Source organism: Canis lupus, chromosome 2, assembly GCF_048164855.1.
Source record: "Canis lupus baileyi chromosome 2, mCanLup2.hap1, whole genome shotgun sequence".
In the NCBI taxonomy this organism is placed as follows: domain Eukaryota; kingdom Metazoa; phylum Chordata; class Mammalia; order Carnivora; family Canidae; genus Canis; species Canis lupus.
The window spans coordinates 84,818,082-84,833,307 of NC_132839.1; positions in this window are offsets into that span (position 1 = coordinate 84,818,082).

Here is a 15,226-nt window from a genome sequence, read left to right on the forward strand (position 1 = left end):
TAATATATATATTTATATATCTTGACTCACACTTTGGCTCTAAGCTCCTTAAAGACAGGGACTACATTTATTTTTTTTTTCATTTATTTATTTTAGTTTTTGCATCCCCAAACAGCATGGCAGGTAGAACACAACTGGCACTTAATAGAACAGAAGAGAAGAAAGGAGGGGGAAAAGAAAGATGGAACCAAAGACTGAAGGTATGTCACAGTAAAACATGTTGAGCTCCAACAGACTAAGACATCATGGGATTCTTAGTCACATGTGCACTGAAGATGTAAGATCTGTTGGTTTAGTTTTTTCTCACAAGTGAATCTCTTTCTATTACAATACATGGAAGTACAGACCAGTGTGCTATTGAATAAGGTATCTTTTCCAGGTATATACTAATGGGGGACGAAGGACAAATCCTAAAAAAACTGATGTAACAAATAAACACCAATATTTCAATAACATAATAGAAATGTATTTCTAAGTTATACAGTTTAACTTCAGATGCTTATGTTCCCCATTGGCAGACAACTCTCCCCCATGGAGTCACTCGGGGTCCCAGGCTTCTTCAGTCTTGTGTCTCTGCCGTCCCTTTGAGGTCAGAAGTGCCCTAAATCCAGACATCAAGCAGGAAAAGAGCATGAAGGATGGATTATGTGTGGTTGTATAGGTCAATTCTGGTAGGGCTTCTGCACAGCACTTCCCATTGGCTAGAAGTCAGTCACATGGACGCACCCAACTGCATTGAAGCTAGGAAATGCAGTGTACCTGTGTGATCAAGAAGAAGCAAAAATGGGTTTCATGAGTGGCGAGTTATCTTCTGCCCCTTGACTGAAACAAGATTGCCCCAATAGATGGGCAAAGCTTGGTTAAGTCAGTTTGTTTCTCACACTCAACTTCCTTCCTGGTAAAATGGGGATAATAACCTTGCTCAACTCACAGGGAGAATGTGAGGTGAGGCTCAGGTGAGAAAATACACATAAAATGATAAACTCAAAGCCTGAGCTATTCTAAGTGTGCCATAAATATGCATTAGTTATTATTCATATTATTATTACTACTATTTTTACTATTATTATTGATATTACCACCAATCTTTATGTGAAGTGCATTCTGAGCAACGAGTTTATCATTAAAAACATTTTTTTTTCTGGATCCTTTGGGTTTCTGAAAAGCCATGGCCACCTTCACATAGTCTTACATCCTTCATCAACTCCACCCTCAGGTTCTCTAGCTGCCTATAAATCCTAAACCACCAGGAGGAGGGAAACAGAGTTCAGTTATTCAACCACAGATATACTAAATGTCAAGTGTTACAAAAGGCAGTGTTATCCACCATCAGACAATGATAAACTATAATGAAATACAATTTCAGTTGTACTCAACCATGCATTTTATGAGGATACCATAAAGTTTACCATCGGCCTCAAAAGGCAATAGTAAAGCCCTATGATTCCTTGTGTTTTGCTTTCCTGGGTGCCTTCAACAAGGAAAACTGTTGATTTTGAGTTGTCTGAAGTGCACTCTATAAAAAATTGGCCTCAGTCCATGGCTTTCTTTTACTTGGCTCAAATAATGGGAGAAAATGGGAGGACACCACAGAACTGCAGATCCAAGGGAGTTTTCTGGAGTCTAGTGATGAATGATGGCCTCCATTTTAACTCAGTTCAAACCTGAAACTAGAAGCCAAAACCCTAGCAGTGCCAATCTGTTTATAAAAGAAATCTCTATTCTTTTAAATACCAAACTGAGTTAAAACAGAGGCAATAGAGATGTATCCTTTAACTGCACAGCAGACTTCTATCTTCATAAGTTTTTAAATTATTCATATTTGATCCTCACAACACCCTTGTGATGAAGATTATAAGCTTCATTTTACAGATAAGTTTTTTTTTTAAAGACTTTGAATTTAAAGAAGTTGTCCAAGGTGATAGAATATAGTATACTAGTGACTAGAACCCAATTCTTCTGTTCTGATTCCTGGAGCAATGCTCATTCCTAATTGCTGGCATCTCATGGCGCACCATCGAAAACCAGGACACGCTGAGTAGAAAGTATATACTGAAGGAGCCAAGACTGAAAAGGTATGTGACGGAGGGAGGAGAGACAAAGAACAAGGACCACGAAAAAAATATTTCTACCACAACTTAGTGCAAAGTCAATGATCCCAAATGAAGCTGAGAGGGACAAGATCCTTAAATAGCCAGGAAGATTTAATTCTAGAATAGATGCTAGAATAAGATATGAGTTCCAAAGTGGCTTCATTAGAACTCAAAGGCCACAAAACACCACGACCAGATCAAACTTACTCTTGTGGCCAAAAGGAACATGGGCAGCTGTGGAGTCTTCTTACCCTAAACCTTCAACCTAAACCTGGGTCTTCTGGAGATCCCAGCCTTCAGAAATGGCTACGGTAAACAGCAGGTAAAAGGCCCAAATATTTAAATTCCCTCCCTCCAGCAAGCTGTCTAAGGTGACCATGCCCTTCAGACAAGGTGGCATGTATGAAAGGAAGCTTCCAAACAGTGGGGTTTATTGTATTTCCTTTCTAATTTCCCCAAAATGCCTGCAGAGAAGATAATCAGCATCTGAGCAGCTGTGGACAATCCACAAGGAGCTAGCTATTTAGTTCTTCTTAAGTGAGGGCAATTTATTTTCAGATTTTAATTTAAAACACAGAGCTGACCCCAAACCCAGCATTAGAGTCCTTTGCTCATTCTCCCTCGGCTTATGTATTTCTTTCACGACTATGCGCTAGTGTTTTGTTTTGTTGGGTCGTGTTGTATTTTTTCCTTTCTCTGCTCTGCTCAAGCTCGAGTAGGGTATGTGGGAGGTTGTGAGGAGGCACACATGGCAACATTTACACTGCACCTGTCTCACCTATAGCCCCATTACTTCCAAACAGAGATCCCCCTACAGAGGCACTAAAACAACCTCCGGGAGGTTTCCTGGAATCGTTTGTAACGTGGCTGCCTTGCGCACACCTATAACTGTTAAACCCATTTGTAGTCTCCACACTGGCCACCCTGCCTTGTGTTCTACCCCAGATCGTCCCCTGAAAATATAAGTTCCTCCTGAGTATGCATTACCCAAAGAATAAACGCAGTCATCTGTACAGAAGTGTTTGTGAATGAAGACAATAATAAGAAATGACTAGAAAAAACCAGTGTCAAGTCAGAAGCTAGTAGCAGCTGATAGCTTCTGTACAACCTGTCTCAGGCAATTTGGTAAGGGTGATTTCAAGCCGCACGTGGGGTACACCCAGCTGGTTAATAGTCGGCCCCAATCTGCATCAGATCTTTCTGACAATGGTCTCCTCCCCAAGTCACTCAAAGGCAAAGGCAAGTTAGTACACCTTTGCCATTAGATGTTTAGTGCAATGCAGTCTTGTCTTGGCTCCTGAACTTCATCATTTGGAGCCTGATGATAGAAACAAAAGATAAAAGGTTGTTTTCACATTTTATTTAGCCTGTTATTGGAGTTGTAAAGGCCTCTTTTCTTCTCCACAGCCCTCAGTGGCTTGGCAAATATGACAAGTGTGATTAGGCTGGAACCTCATTATACAGTCATTGAGGCAGCTTGGTATTTCATATAAGCAGAGTCCTTATAGCCTTTACTTGATTACCAGGTCCTTGAAGAGGGCTTGGTGCTATTCCAGCATGCATTCCCCCACAATGCCCAGCCCTGAGGTCTGCAGGGCACAGTGGCTGCCTTTCCAATTGAATTGAATGCAAAGGAGTTTATATTGAAATAGCAAAGGGATCCCTTTCCTCAGAAAGGTCTCCTTGCAGGTGATTTTCATTTTCTCATTTGGCCTTTATACACCTTTTTTCAGATTTCCTGACATGAACATTCATTACTTTCGTAGTCATTTATTCTAAAATCGGTTGTTTAAAAATGAAGTCTCCTCAGAAGACCCTGGGGCCCTGCCTCCAAGAGGGCAAATTTTTATTCTGAAGATAGATCAAATGCAGCCTTCCCCAGATCACTACAACCTGAGCTTTATGAAATGATTGTCTGCACAGATGGGGGGGGGGGGTGCACAGAAACTGTTGGGGACCAAGTTTTATATATATTTGTGGCTGCCAAGACACATGATATATAGATGCCATATACATGCATAATGCACCTCATATCCATATGTGTATGCGCCCACACATGTGCAGAAGCCTTGACTATAGCTTCAGGGTTTGAGCTTGGGCGTTGAGGTAACATTTATTCCCTGGATGAAAAGACTGCCTAAGCCTTAGATTCTAAAGACGTATATAACCTTCTTCCTATGGCCCCAGAACCCAATCTGTTTTGATAAGACCCCCACTGGCATAATTGATGGACTCCCAATTTTCCACAGCCCCCAAAACTGTCATTTCTTAACTAAGTGGAAGGGATGGATTCTGAATTCTTCTTGCTGTACGAGGCTCTGGCAGTTACTCCTTCACAGATGTTCCTCTCTGCCTTGAGATCTCTCCTCGTCTCTGTGGGTCTCCCAAGAACGGTCACCTCCTGTAATCAATGCCTCCTCCACCACTCATGTGCACACACACCCATACACACACACACACACACACATATACACTGCTGCAACTGCGGCCACCTCCTGAGTGATTGGAGTCCCTTGGAGTGGACATTTGCCTAAACCCTGCACTGCTTTGGAGTGTGTCCCCCAAACTTCTGGGTACTCCATGGCCTATTCACTGTGGGCATATTCACACCTCAGATTTTATGGAAGGAAGGGTGTTTGCCCCTTCTCTTCTAGCAGGAAGCCCTCATGGGATGCTGGCTGCCTACCTTCTCCCTAAAGTTTCCAAGACTTCTGTTTCTCTTTTGGTTGGAAAAAAACTACAAAGAGAAAAATTCACCTGTGTCCCAGTCATCTTTTCAATGATTAGCTACCTTTGCTTTTGCCCTTTTGTATTAGTCAAGAGCTACTCCGGAACCCTAGACAGGTACCTGTCTCTAACCAGCTTGTTTGAAAATGCAGAGCATGGAGGCTGGTGGAGAGCACTGGAGTCATTGACTCAAGTAAATGACAAAGGCCAAGAAATAACACAGGATTAGGAGACCAGAGCTCACTGTACCCAACCCTCTCAGATCAGCTTCTTTCTAGGTATCAGCTATGTTGTCTCCTAATTCCAATGAGAATGCCTGATAAATTTAATCCCAGAATTTCTTGCTCAGACCCTTGCACCTCGTAATACAAGAGTAATGCTTCAGTATGAAAATCCAGACAAGAAAAAAAAAAAAAAAAAAAAGAAAATCCAGACAAGAACTTTTGGACAGTCCAGCTGGGATTGTGTGAGGTTAGGATGCCAGAGCAAGTCTGTGTTCATGCTCTCATTTGAACCCAATGAGAAATTTGTTTGCAACTCTTACTACCTTGTTTCAAAAATAAGGAAACTGACCTGAAACCAGCTCAAGTGGCTTTTCTGGTATCTTGGAATTCAAGAGTGTGAGCGGAGGAGTTCCCACAGTTGAAAGTAGAAATACAAGTAGAAGGTAATAATGAATATACTATAATAGTTAGAAGCAATATATTGTTTTCCAGAGATTGTGCTTAGCATCTTTGTATGCATTATTTCATTTTCCTTCCATCAACTGAATGGCATAAGTTGTACTGTTCTCATCATTCTACAGAGGAGAAAACCGAGAGATACAGAGGTTTAATAATTTGCCCAAGGGCACAACAGTAGGAGAAGAAGACTGAGGGAAGGTTGCGTTCTGAGCCATTCATCTCCAGTGTGGTCCTAGTGTCCAAGAATCTACTTATTTATTGAAAAGTTGACTTTGTAAAACCAAAAGGACAAATAAGACATAATTAAATGATAAATTGGGTGGGATACACCGTAAGTCCCATAGGAATTCTCAGCAGGAAAAATTAAAATCAATGCGACCTAAAGTAGCCAGGGAAGACTTGATGGAAGATGAAGTTCTGGGTTCCAAAGGATGAAGAGGAGTTAGATGAACAAAATATCTAGGTGACAGCATTTAAGGAAAGAGGATAGACAGCATTTAAGCAAAGGAGTATAGTCAAGAATAACCTGGCATCTTTGAGGATGGAGAGAAGGAAAAGAATTAGAATGGAAAGGACCGTCTCTAAGTTTTCTTGTCTTTTCATTACTTCATCGTATTACTAGAGTCCTTGGAATCTGATCAAGGCCATAAATTCTCTTTCCTTATTAAAATGTACATATGCCATAAAAATCGTACCGTGCATAAACACTAGAATAGACCCTACTCTATAGACCTTCCTTTGCCCAACCAAGCCCATCCACGAACGTCTGCTGCAGAACTCCTAGGTTGGATTCTTTCTAGATTAAATTAAAGTTGGGTACCAAGTAGTTGAGGAACTACATGGGACAGGAAGACCTGGATTCTATATTCTGGTAATTCCAGCCTCAGTCTGTAACCCCAATATCCAAGCCCTGGGGCACCCTGTCCCCTCATTTGAGAGCTATTTATTGAACACAGCGACTATAGAAGGAAGTCTCTGTGCTAGGCACTAAGGAAACAGTCTGGTAGTTCTGCATCCTCCAAAGAACTCATGACTAACCCCCTTGTCTTAGTTCGCACCCTAATATTTCTGTTCATCATAGACCCTTCCCATTCTCTGTGAGTTGTCAGATGCCTTAGCATTTGGCAGGGTTCTGGGTAGACTCTACTACCCTGACACTTCCTTGTCTCAGCCTACATACTTGATGCACCTGACATTTGCCTGCTGAACAAATCCTTCTTAGATAAATTCCCTTGGACCCCTAGAGTTTCTAAAACACAACTCTCTCTTTGTGTATGGAGGCTGTTTACATATCTGGAAGGTCGCATGGCTCATCAGAAGCCAGGCACCTTTAAAGCAAGAAAATTCAACACTTGGCTCAATGGTTACCTGGCTGGAGGGTCTTGGATAAGGCAAAATTACTTGGCCTCAGTTTTTGGACCTGAGAAGTGGGAATAATAATCACGTTTGCATCTCACAATTTTTGTATGAAGAAGAAATTACTTACACCTGGTGCTTGGAACTTACTAGCTGCTCAGAACTTTGTATTTTTTCCCATTTTTGTCAGCATGTTGATTGCTTTACATTTTAAACTGTTGAAGAGCAAAACAAACAAAAATGCTAGAATTATATGTGTCATTTAATCCTGTAGGGAAGGTAAATTTTTGTCAGGGCATTTAACCAGCACCCTCTTCATGTATTTCAAAGTTTGGCATTATTCCTGGTTTCAGTTATTAGATAGTGTTGCATAAATTCGGATTTCTACTTCAAATGAGATACATGACCTAATTATTTGGCTAACCAGGCAATGAGAGACTTTTTACTTTAAAATATCAGTTGTAAGTCTCTATGTTGCTGGGCTATATTTCAGTACCAGGGGACCTTGTTAGATCATTTCTTGTAATCAATTAGTTGGTGTCTAGGCAAGGCTATAAATTCTTTAGCTACCCTCTCCCTCTAGGTTTTGATAATTTTCTTTCTTCTTTTTTTATGAAGGATAAAACACCCAAGAAACACCGTAAGCAGTCGCCAACACATTTCCAATGGTTTAAAAGTGATAGCCTGAAAAAAAATAAAAAAATAAAAAAAAATAAAAGTGATAGCCTGCTCTGGCTCAGCTTCCACTCCCACAGAAAGCAGGAGGTCCACTGCAATCCCTCCCGGCCTAATGGTGGGAGGCAACCTACTCTGGGCTCCCTGAGGATTTCAAACAAAAGCACACGGTGCCTTGGAAAGTTACTGCAGATGCAAAATACCACCATTAAAGGAACTATTTTAAACTAAATTGATTCTTTGTTCTTTAGCCAATTGGCTAATCCTCCTCTTGAGATGTGCTTCCATTTAGGAAAGCTAAAAACACAGCTCTGAGGACCCAGACTTAGGAGGGGAGAGATATGCTGACATAGACATTAAGTAGGATTGAACCAAGAGGGCAGCTGCATCCTAATTAGCTACTTGAGGATTCTTCTAGGCTATGTGGGCTCTTATGGCAGGAGTGTGTCCATGGAAGGGAGAGAAGTCAAGGGAAACTGAGAATGAGGCCTGGGTGTCTGAGTCAGTGACGATGCCAGCCAGGATGGTCCATCACCTGCCTGTATGCCAGCCACTGGATTCTAGCAGTGGCCTCCTTCCCCACCGGAATGCTTAAAATAGTTCCTAGGTGTTGGGGCCAGGCGGGAAGGGAAACTCCTCAAGATGGCGGATACGCCAAAATGGCTGAAGTTCCTGTCACCACCTCCACTTGGGATGACAGCTTGAGCAGACCCTTACACCTCTCCTTTGGACTTCCTCAACCGAACCCAATGCCCTTCAAACCCCAGAGGAGGAAGTCACCTTTGACTGGTCGAATTGCAATCCTTCCTTTGCATAGTGAGGGTCACTCTGACTGGTTGGATTGCAATCCTTCCTTTGCATATGAGCCAACCAATAGGAAACCGTTCTGCCTTACAACGTTATGTAAACCCCCTACCACCTTGTCTTGGGGCGACTTCCTCGACTCACTCTCTTTCCCCCGTGAGTCGTGGAACCTCGCCCGAGGGTGCCTGCAATAAAATCTGTTCTTGGACCCTTGCTTGCCTTGGCGGTCTCATTTCCGTCTAGTTACTAAAAAAACTTAACACTAGGCACCTCCCTGGCCTTCACGAACAAACTTCACTATCCTGGTCTTTACTTTCCCAATGTGGTCCTGAGGAGAATCCTTAGGTGTAGGAAGTAAAACCATTCCATCTACTATGTGGGGTTGGTGTTGCGTTCCCATAAGAGAAAATTCAGTGTGGGGAAAGCGGAGATATATAGGGAAGGGGGGAGGGGGGAGTAAGTCCAGGAAGATGGAGCTACAGCCTCATTAACATCTCTCCTAAACTTTAGAACAACTTAATTTTTTTCATTTTTAACCTTTTGCTATTATTTTATTAGTACAGGATATCTGTTCCATGGAGAAATGTAGACAGACAAAATACAAGAAAGAAGAGCCATAACCCCAACTCCCCAAATCCTTCTAGTCACTTACACGTATATGTGCATATATGTATATGCATCTTTTAGGCATGTGAGATATACTATAAATGGTGTTTATTTAATTATGTACATCATTCATTCATTTGGGACTAATAAATTGTGATGATTAATTGTATATCAACCTGAGTAAGCTTACAGAGTGCCTGACACATGGCTAAACATTATTTCTAGCTGTGTCTAAGAGGATATTTCCAGATGAACTTAGCACTGACTCAGTAGACTGAGTAAAGTGGATTGCCTTCCATTGTGGGTGGGCATCATCCAATCCCCTATCTTTGGAGAAAGGAGGAATTCACTCTCCCTGCCTGACTGCTTGAGCTGGGAGGTGGGTCTTCTCCTGTACCAGGACTGGAACTTACACTGCTGGCTCCCTGGACCTCAGGCTTTCAGTCTTTGGCCAGAACTCCACCACTGGCTTTCCTGATCCTCCAACTTGCTGACAGCAGATCATGGGACTTCTCAACCTCCATAATCATGTAAATCAACTACTTATAACCTCTCTCTGTGTCTCTCTGTCTCCTTTTATATGTTTTTATTAAGTAGAATTTTCCAGAGAACCCCAACTAATACATGAATATATATCTACATTGATATTGTTAGTGAATTAAAAATTCACTTAAGTCCCATTCAGTATAACTGAACTATAATTTATTATTTTTTTAGTGTCTATGAGGACATTTACATTGTTTCCAAATTTTTAGATATTATAAGCAGTTGAGAAGAGCATTCTTGAACACACATTATTATGCATTGTTCTAAGCATATCGGTGGGCATGTGGCTTAATCATCCCTCCCACCCCAGTCCCTAGCTTCAGTGCCTACAAGATTACGACAGATGATGCAGGTCTATGCTGTTGCCTGGAATAAAGGAAAGCACAGCACCACACACTCAACTCAATTAACCTCCAGGAGCTCGGTCATTCTAGGCACCCTCAGAAGCTCTGACACCATTGTCATCCTCAAATTACGACTGAACAGTTGCTTTGTGGGGAACACGCAGGCACATGCTTACCCAGACAGAGTAGCTGAGTCAGGCCTACTAAGCACAGCCCAAGGGGCCATTCCCCAGATGAACTCCACTCCAACCTATCATGAATCTAGGTCAGAACTGATGCTTCCAGGATCCACCTTAAGGAATTCAGAACAATGAGATCATATCATATGGTTCTCTTATTCCCACTCTGTTTTGAATAATTTTAGAATAATTTTTAAATATAGCAGCCTAAGATTGATGGGGTTGGAAGCCTGCACTGGGAAAGAGTGAACTGGAGTAGGTAAGTATAACTATCTCCAATTAGAAGTGCCATCAGTACACATAATAAAATATTCAGTGGCTTCCCAGGGATGTCAACTTATTCATAATTGATTTAAATGAATCACTGAAAAAAAAAGGCCTTTAATCTCTCATAGAACGTGTCTCTGAAAATTTAAAACTGGAATCACAGTTCAATAAAAAAAAAAAAAGTCCAACCAGCATTCCAAACACCTAGATGGATTTGCTGTTTGCTATGGCCACTTGGTCAAGCGTCTTCACACTTGAGGCGGTTCAGGACTTGGGCTCCATGGTGTCCAATGTAAGACATTTCTAGGAGGCTATGACTGACACTGTCCTTCATGTGATCAGGGCATTTTAAATTGTTTTCCATCTGGAAGGTAAAAAACAGAAACAAAAATAACGGAAGATAAATCCTTAAACTGCTTACTTTCTTTATATTTACAATGTTTTAAAGTCCAAATGCAGGTGTTTAGAAGAGCCCCAGGTGAAAGCGGCTCCTGTGTGTCTTCTGTCCCTGAAATCCCTTTACAGTGATGTGACAGTTGATGCCACATTGTACCAGCTGATGAGATCCAACAGGGCACATCTCTTCCCAAATCTGTATTCAGTGATATTCAGTTAGGGAGCTTGAAATTGGTCACAGTAGGAGTTTTTACATCACGGAGAATGGCAAATGGTACTAATCAGGGATTCTTTTCTTTGCCTCCTGAAAGCCAGTTGTTAAACATTTACCAACATCTCGCTGCTTCATGCCCTTGCCCACAGCCCAGTGATTCACCTCCACTGACTGAACACCTCTAGTGCAGCGTGCGCACACACATGCTCTTTGGAACATTCAAGAAGTATCTCTTTATTAATTAATAAAAGACAAATCTCAGGCTCACAAATGACAGGCATTTTCTTCTATCTTAAGAAAAGATGGAAATTCTACTTATAATTCTCATTCTCATTTTAATATTCCCAAGACACAATGACACCCTGAACTCTCACAGTAGTTAAAATAAGAAATTAAATTAGGAACTCTTCAGCAGCTCATATATAAATTGCTCACGTGTCCATTTGTCAAACTACAGTTTTCAGAAGAGCTGTGACTCTTCTCTGGGGTGTTCTGGTTATAGATACCTGTTTCCTTGATGTCCAGCCCCCAGTAAACATGTAGCGTTCAAGTGATTTGATTGACTTATGTTCCACAAAATCCAGAGTTAGATCTCAAGTGAAAGCTGCTGCTTCCTTGCAATGAATTAGTATCTTTCCACATGAATGCATTAAATGGCCATCATTAATAACTACCCAAGCATGAAACTGACAGACAAAAGATTTGCAGGTAATGACTCTATCACACCAATCTCATTTTTTCAGTGATTCATTAAGATTTCATGGTTAAGATAATATAAATTTTAGCTAAACTAACTTATATGGATCTTAATACTTTCTCTGTGATGCTACATTACCAAACAGTGTCTTTCTTGAATCTTTTATTTTCTGTTAGTGGAAAAAAAGAGTTGAATGGGGATCAAGATATGTAGAAAATGCTTTAAATATCCTACTAGTGACCAATAGCTCACAGAAGTTTTAATAAAATACTAAAACACTGTCTTTGCCAAATGCCCTTTCTAATAAAAATTCAAATTCCAACTTGCTGCTAGAGCTAAAAAAATTTTAAGAAAGAAAGAAGAAAGAAAGAAAGAAAGAAAGAAAGAAAGAAAGAAAGAAAGAAAGAAAGAGAAAGAAGAAAAGAAAAGAAGGAAGGAAGGAAGGAAGGAAGGAAGGAAGGAAGGAAGGAAGGAAGGAAGAAGGGAAGGGAAGGGAAGGGAAGGGAAGGGAAGGGAAGGGAAGGGAAGGGAAGGGAAGGGAAGGGAAGGGAAGGGAAGGGAAGGGAAGGGAAGGGAAGGGAAGGGAAGGGAAGGGAAGGGAAAGTCCACTTTTATTTCTCTGAGTCCAGATGCTCTTGGGAATCTCTCACCTCAGACTTCCGTCTACTTGAGCTCATTACGTAGGATGGATCCAATCATCTATTGTAACAAACCACCTTGGTCACTTCAAACAACACAGGTTTATGATCTTACAGTTCTGAATGGCAGAAGTCTAAAAGGGCCTTCCAGAGCTAAAATCAAGGTGTTGACAGAGCTGCATTTATTTTTTTCTGAAAGCTACAGGGAAGACATTTTCTTGCTTTTTCCAATATTTTCTTGTCTGCATTCCTTGACTTGTGGCCCCTTCTTCCATTTTCAAATCCATCAGGGTATTGTCTCTAAATCTCTTTTCCTCTCAGTCTCTCCTTCTCTTTCTCTCTCTCTCCCCTCTGCTTGCATTATCACATCTCCTTTCCTCTGCCTTCCTGCCTTCCTCTTCCCTTCCCCTTATAAAGTCACTTGTGATTACACTGGGCCCCCCAGATAATCTGGATAATTTCCCTATATTGTAATTCTTAACTTAATCACACTCACAAATTCCCTTTTGTCATGTAAAATAACGTATTCAGCTTTCGAGGATTAGAACATGGACACTGTAATGGGGTCATTATTCCGTTTACCACAGTGAAGAAGCTGTCACTGAAAGCTAGAAACTTAGTGGCTCTGGCTTAAGTAAAATCAACTTGCAAAAAACTATGGCCTATATTAATTTGGAAGATATAAAATGGACTTGCACCTCTTACTAAGGAGACCTCCAGGCAAAGCGTTGAAAGCGCCAACAGGCTGTGTTGTATAAGGAAGAAAGAGATCAGCCACAGAAAGAACCATTCAGTCTGCAAGCAGAATTTCAAGGAAATATAGAAAAACCAGGATGTACTGGGTTGGAAAACAAAACTATTTCACATTTTCACTGTCTAGTCAGTGAAAGATTCAAAACTGAAGAAATGACCTCAAGGTTGAGATCAAATCAAAAGTTTATCTATAAGACCTTTTGTTAAAGACCTCAGAAAGATTTAGCAGAGTGCCTAGTTAGACCCTCTCAACTAGAATAAAGAGTCTCTAAAAATCTTAAAGGCTACATTCTATAGCACCCTGACACTTAGCCCAAAATAGAGAGAGGCCTGTCTCAAAAAGAATTATGGATGTGACTTGAGGGGCATGAGGTGAACCCAGTCGGATTCACAGAATTCCCACTGAGTGGCCAAATGTAAAAGCTTTGTACCAGCTTGGGCTAAAAGGGGCAGAGACAGTTCAAAATGAAAAGAGGCTCCGGGGCCCCAACATTCTACAAGCGGGGAGCAAGTTGAGAAAGCTACTTAGCTGCAAACACAGGCCATTTCTTTTAGAAAAGAGCACGTCTGAAGGACAGATGTAGGGCCACAGAGAACAAAGAATCAGGGAGCCACTCCCATGAAGCAGAACTGAGCCCTCATCAAGGAATATTCCCTTCCCTAGAATAAGGAGGCCCTGCGCTGTGTGCCTGGCTGGAGTTCAGAATCGTTAAGGACCAATGACTGCTATGAGCCTCCTCCTACTCCTTTCTTTTTTTTTTTGTTTTTGTTTTTGTTTTTGTTTTTCTCAGAAGGGCAGGCTGCCACATGCCGTACCTGATTTGGATGTGTTTGGAGTCCTGGAAGCTTCACCACGCTACCTTCTGACCTTGAGAGGGTCTTTGGAGGGTCTAGCAGGGGAATACAGCTACTCAGGTATGATTATTCTTGACCAAAGAACAATCCTCCTCTGTCAGGGAAGGTCATCCTCTTCCACTGAGCACACAGGTTTGGGAGGGACACAGAAGGAGCCCTGAGAGAGGAAGGGGACACCCACCTTGCCAGCCAGATCAACCCTGGTGATCAGTAGGTGACAAATGTCAGAGCCTTTCACCCTCACATCCCACCTCTCTGTCCTTTTTGAATTAGGTTTTCTGCACTGGTTATCTTGACTCTATCTTCTGTCCTACCATAGTGTTTGGTGTAGGGGTCGGGTAACCTCTTTTCTTAATCCGCGGATCTCAGGACTAAGAAGAGCTGCACGCAAATGATTAGGTGAGACTCTGAGGGTCTTAGAAGTGATGAATGTATTTGAATATGGGAAAAACTGGAGAGCAAGCTATGATAGACTGTCAGATTCATCTCCCCCAATGAATCAGACCTCCCAGTACCCACATCTTTTCATTGAATCGTCTTGCATTGACTCTGAGCTTGACTACGTGTATTTCTTGGGCCAACAAGATATCAACAAACATGACAGAAATAGGGATTTGAAAGGAACTTGTAAGTTTGGGATTCATCCTCTTGTAATGCTGCCCCCAACATGGCATGGCCTAACCTTCTGGAGAATAAAAGACTATGGAGAAATAAGGTCCAACCATTTCAGCTGTCCCAGCTGAGCCCAAACTCCAGTCAACCTTGTAGCTCAGTACAGCCCTGTGAAAGCACACAGGCAAAACCAACAGAAAACAACCCAGCTAACTCCCAGAATAATTACACAGCAATAGATAATGGAAATAGGAATTCAGTAAAAGCATGGTCCCAGGAGTTACGGAAAGATGAGGCTAAGTTCCAATCTAATGACCTTTTCCATTGCCTGAAGCCAGCCTGCCTCCCCATCTAACCAGCCTACCATTTTAGCTTTCCTCCATGGGTACTGGATTCTCTCTCATAAATTCTATTCTTCATAATCATAGTCCAACTTTTGCCTTCATTTACCACCCAAGTCTCCCAGAATCATACCTTGAGGATCTTATATAACGTTTGTCAATTTTTTTTTAATTTTTATTTATTTATGATTGTCACACAGAGAGAGAGAGAGAGAGAGAGAGGCAGAGACATAGGCAGAGGGAGAAGCAGGCTCCATGCACTGGGAGCCCAACGTGGGATTCGATCCCGGGTCTCCAGGATAGCGCCCTGGGCCAAAGGCAGGCGCCAAACCCCTGCACCACCCAGGGATCCCTTGTTTGTCAATTTTAATGAGTTTTGAAATCATATCAGCCCTTATATGATGTCATGAATACATCTTTGGGCTTTCTGTATTCTACTA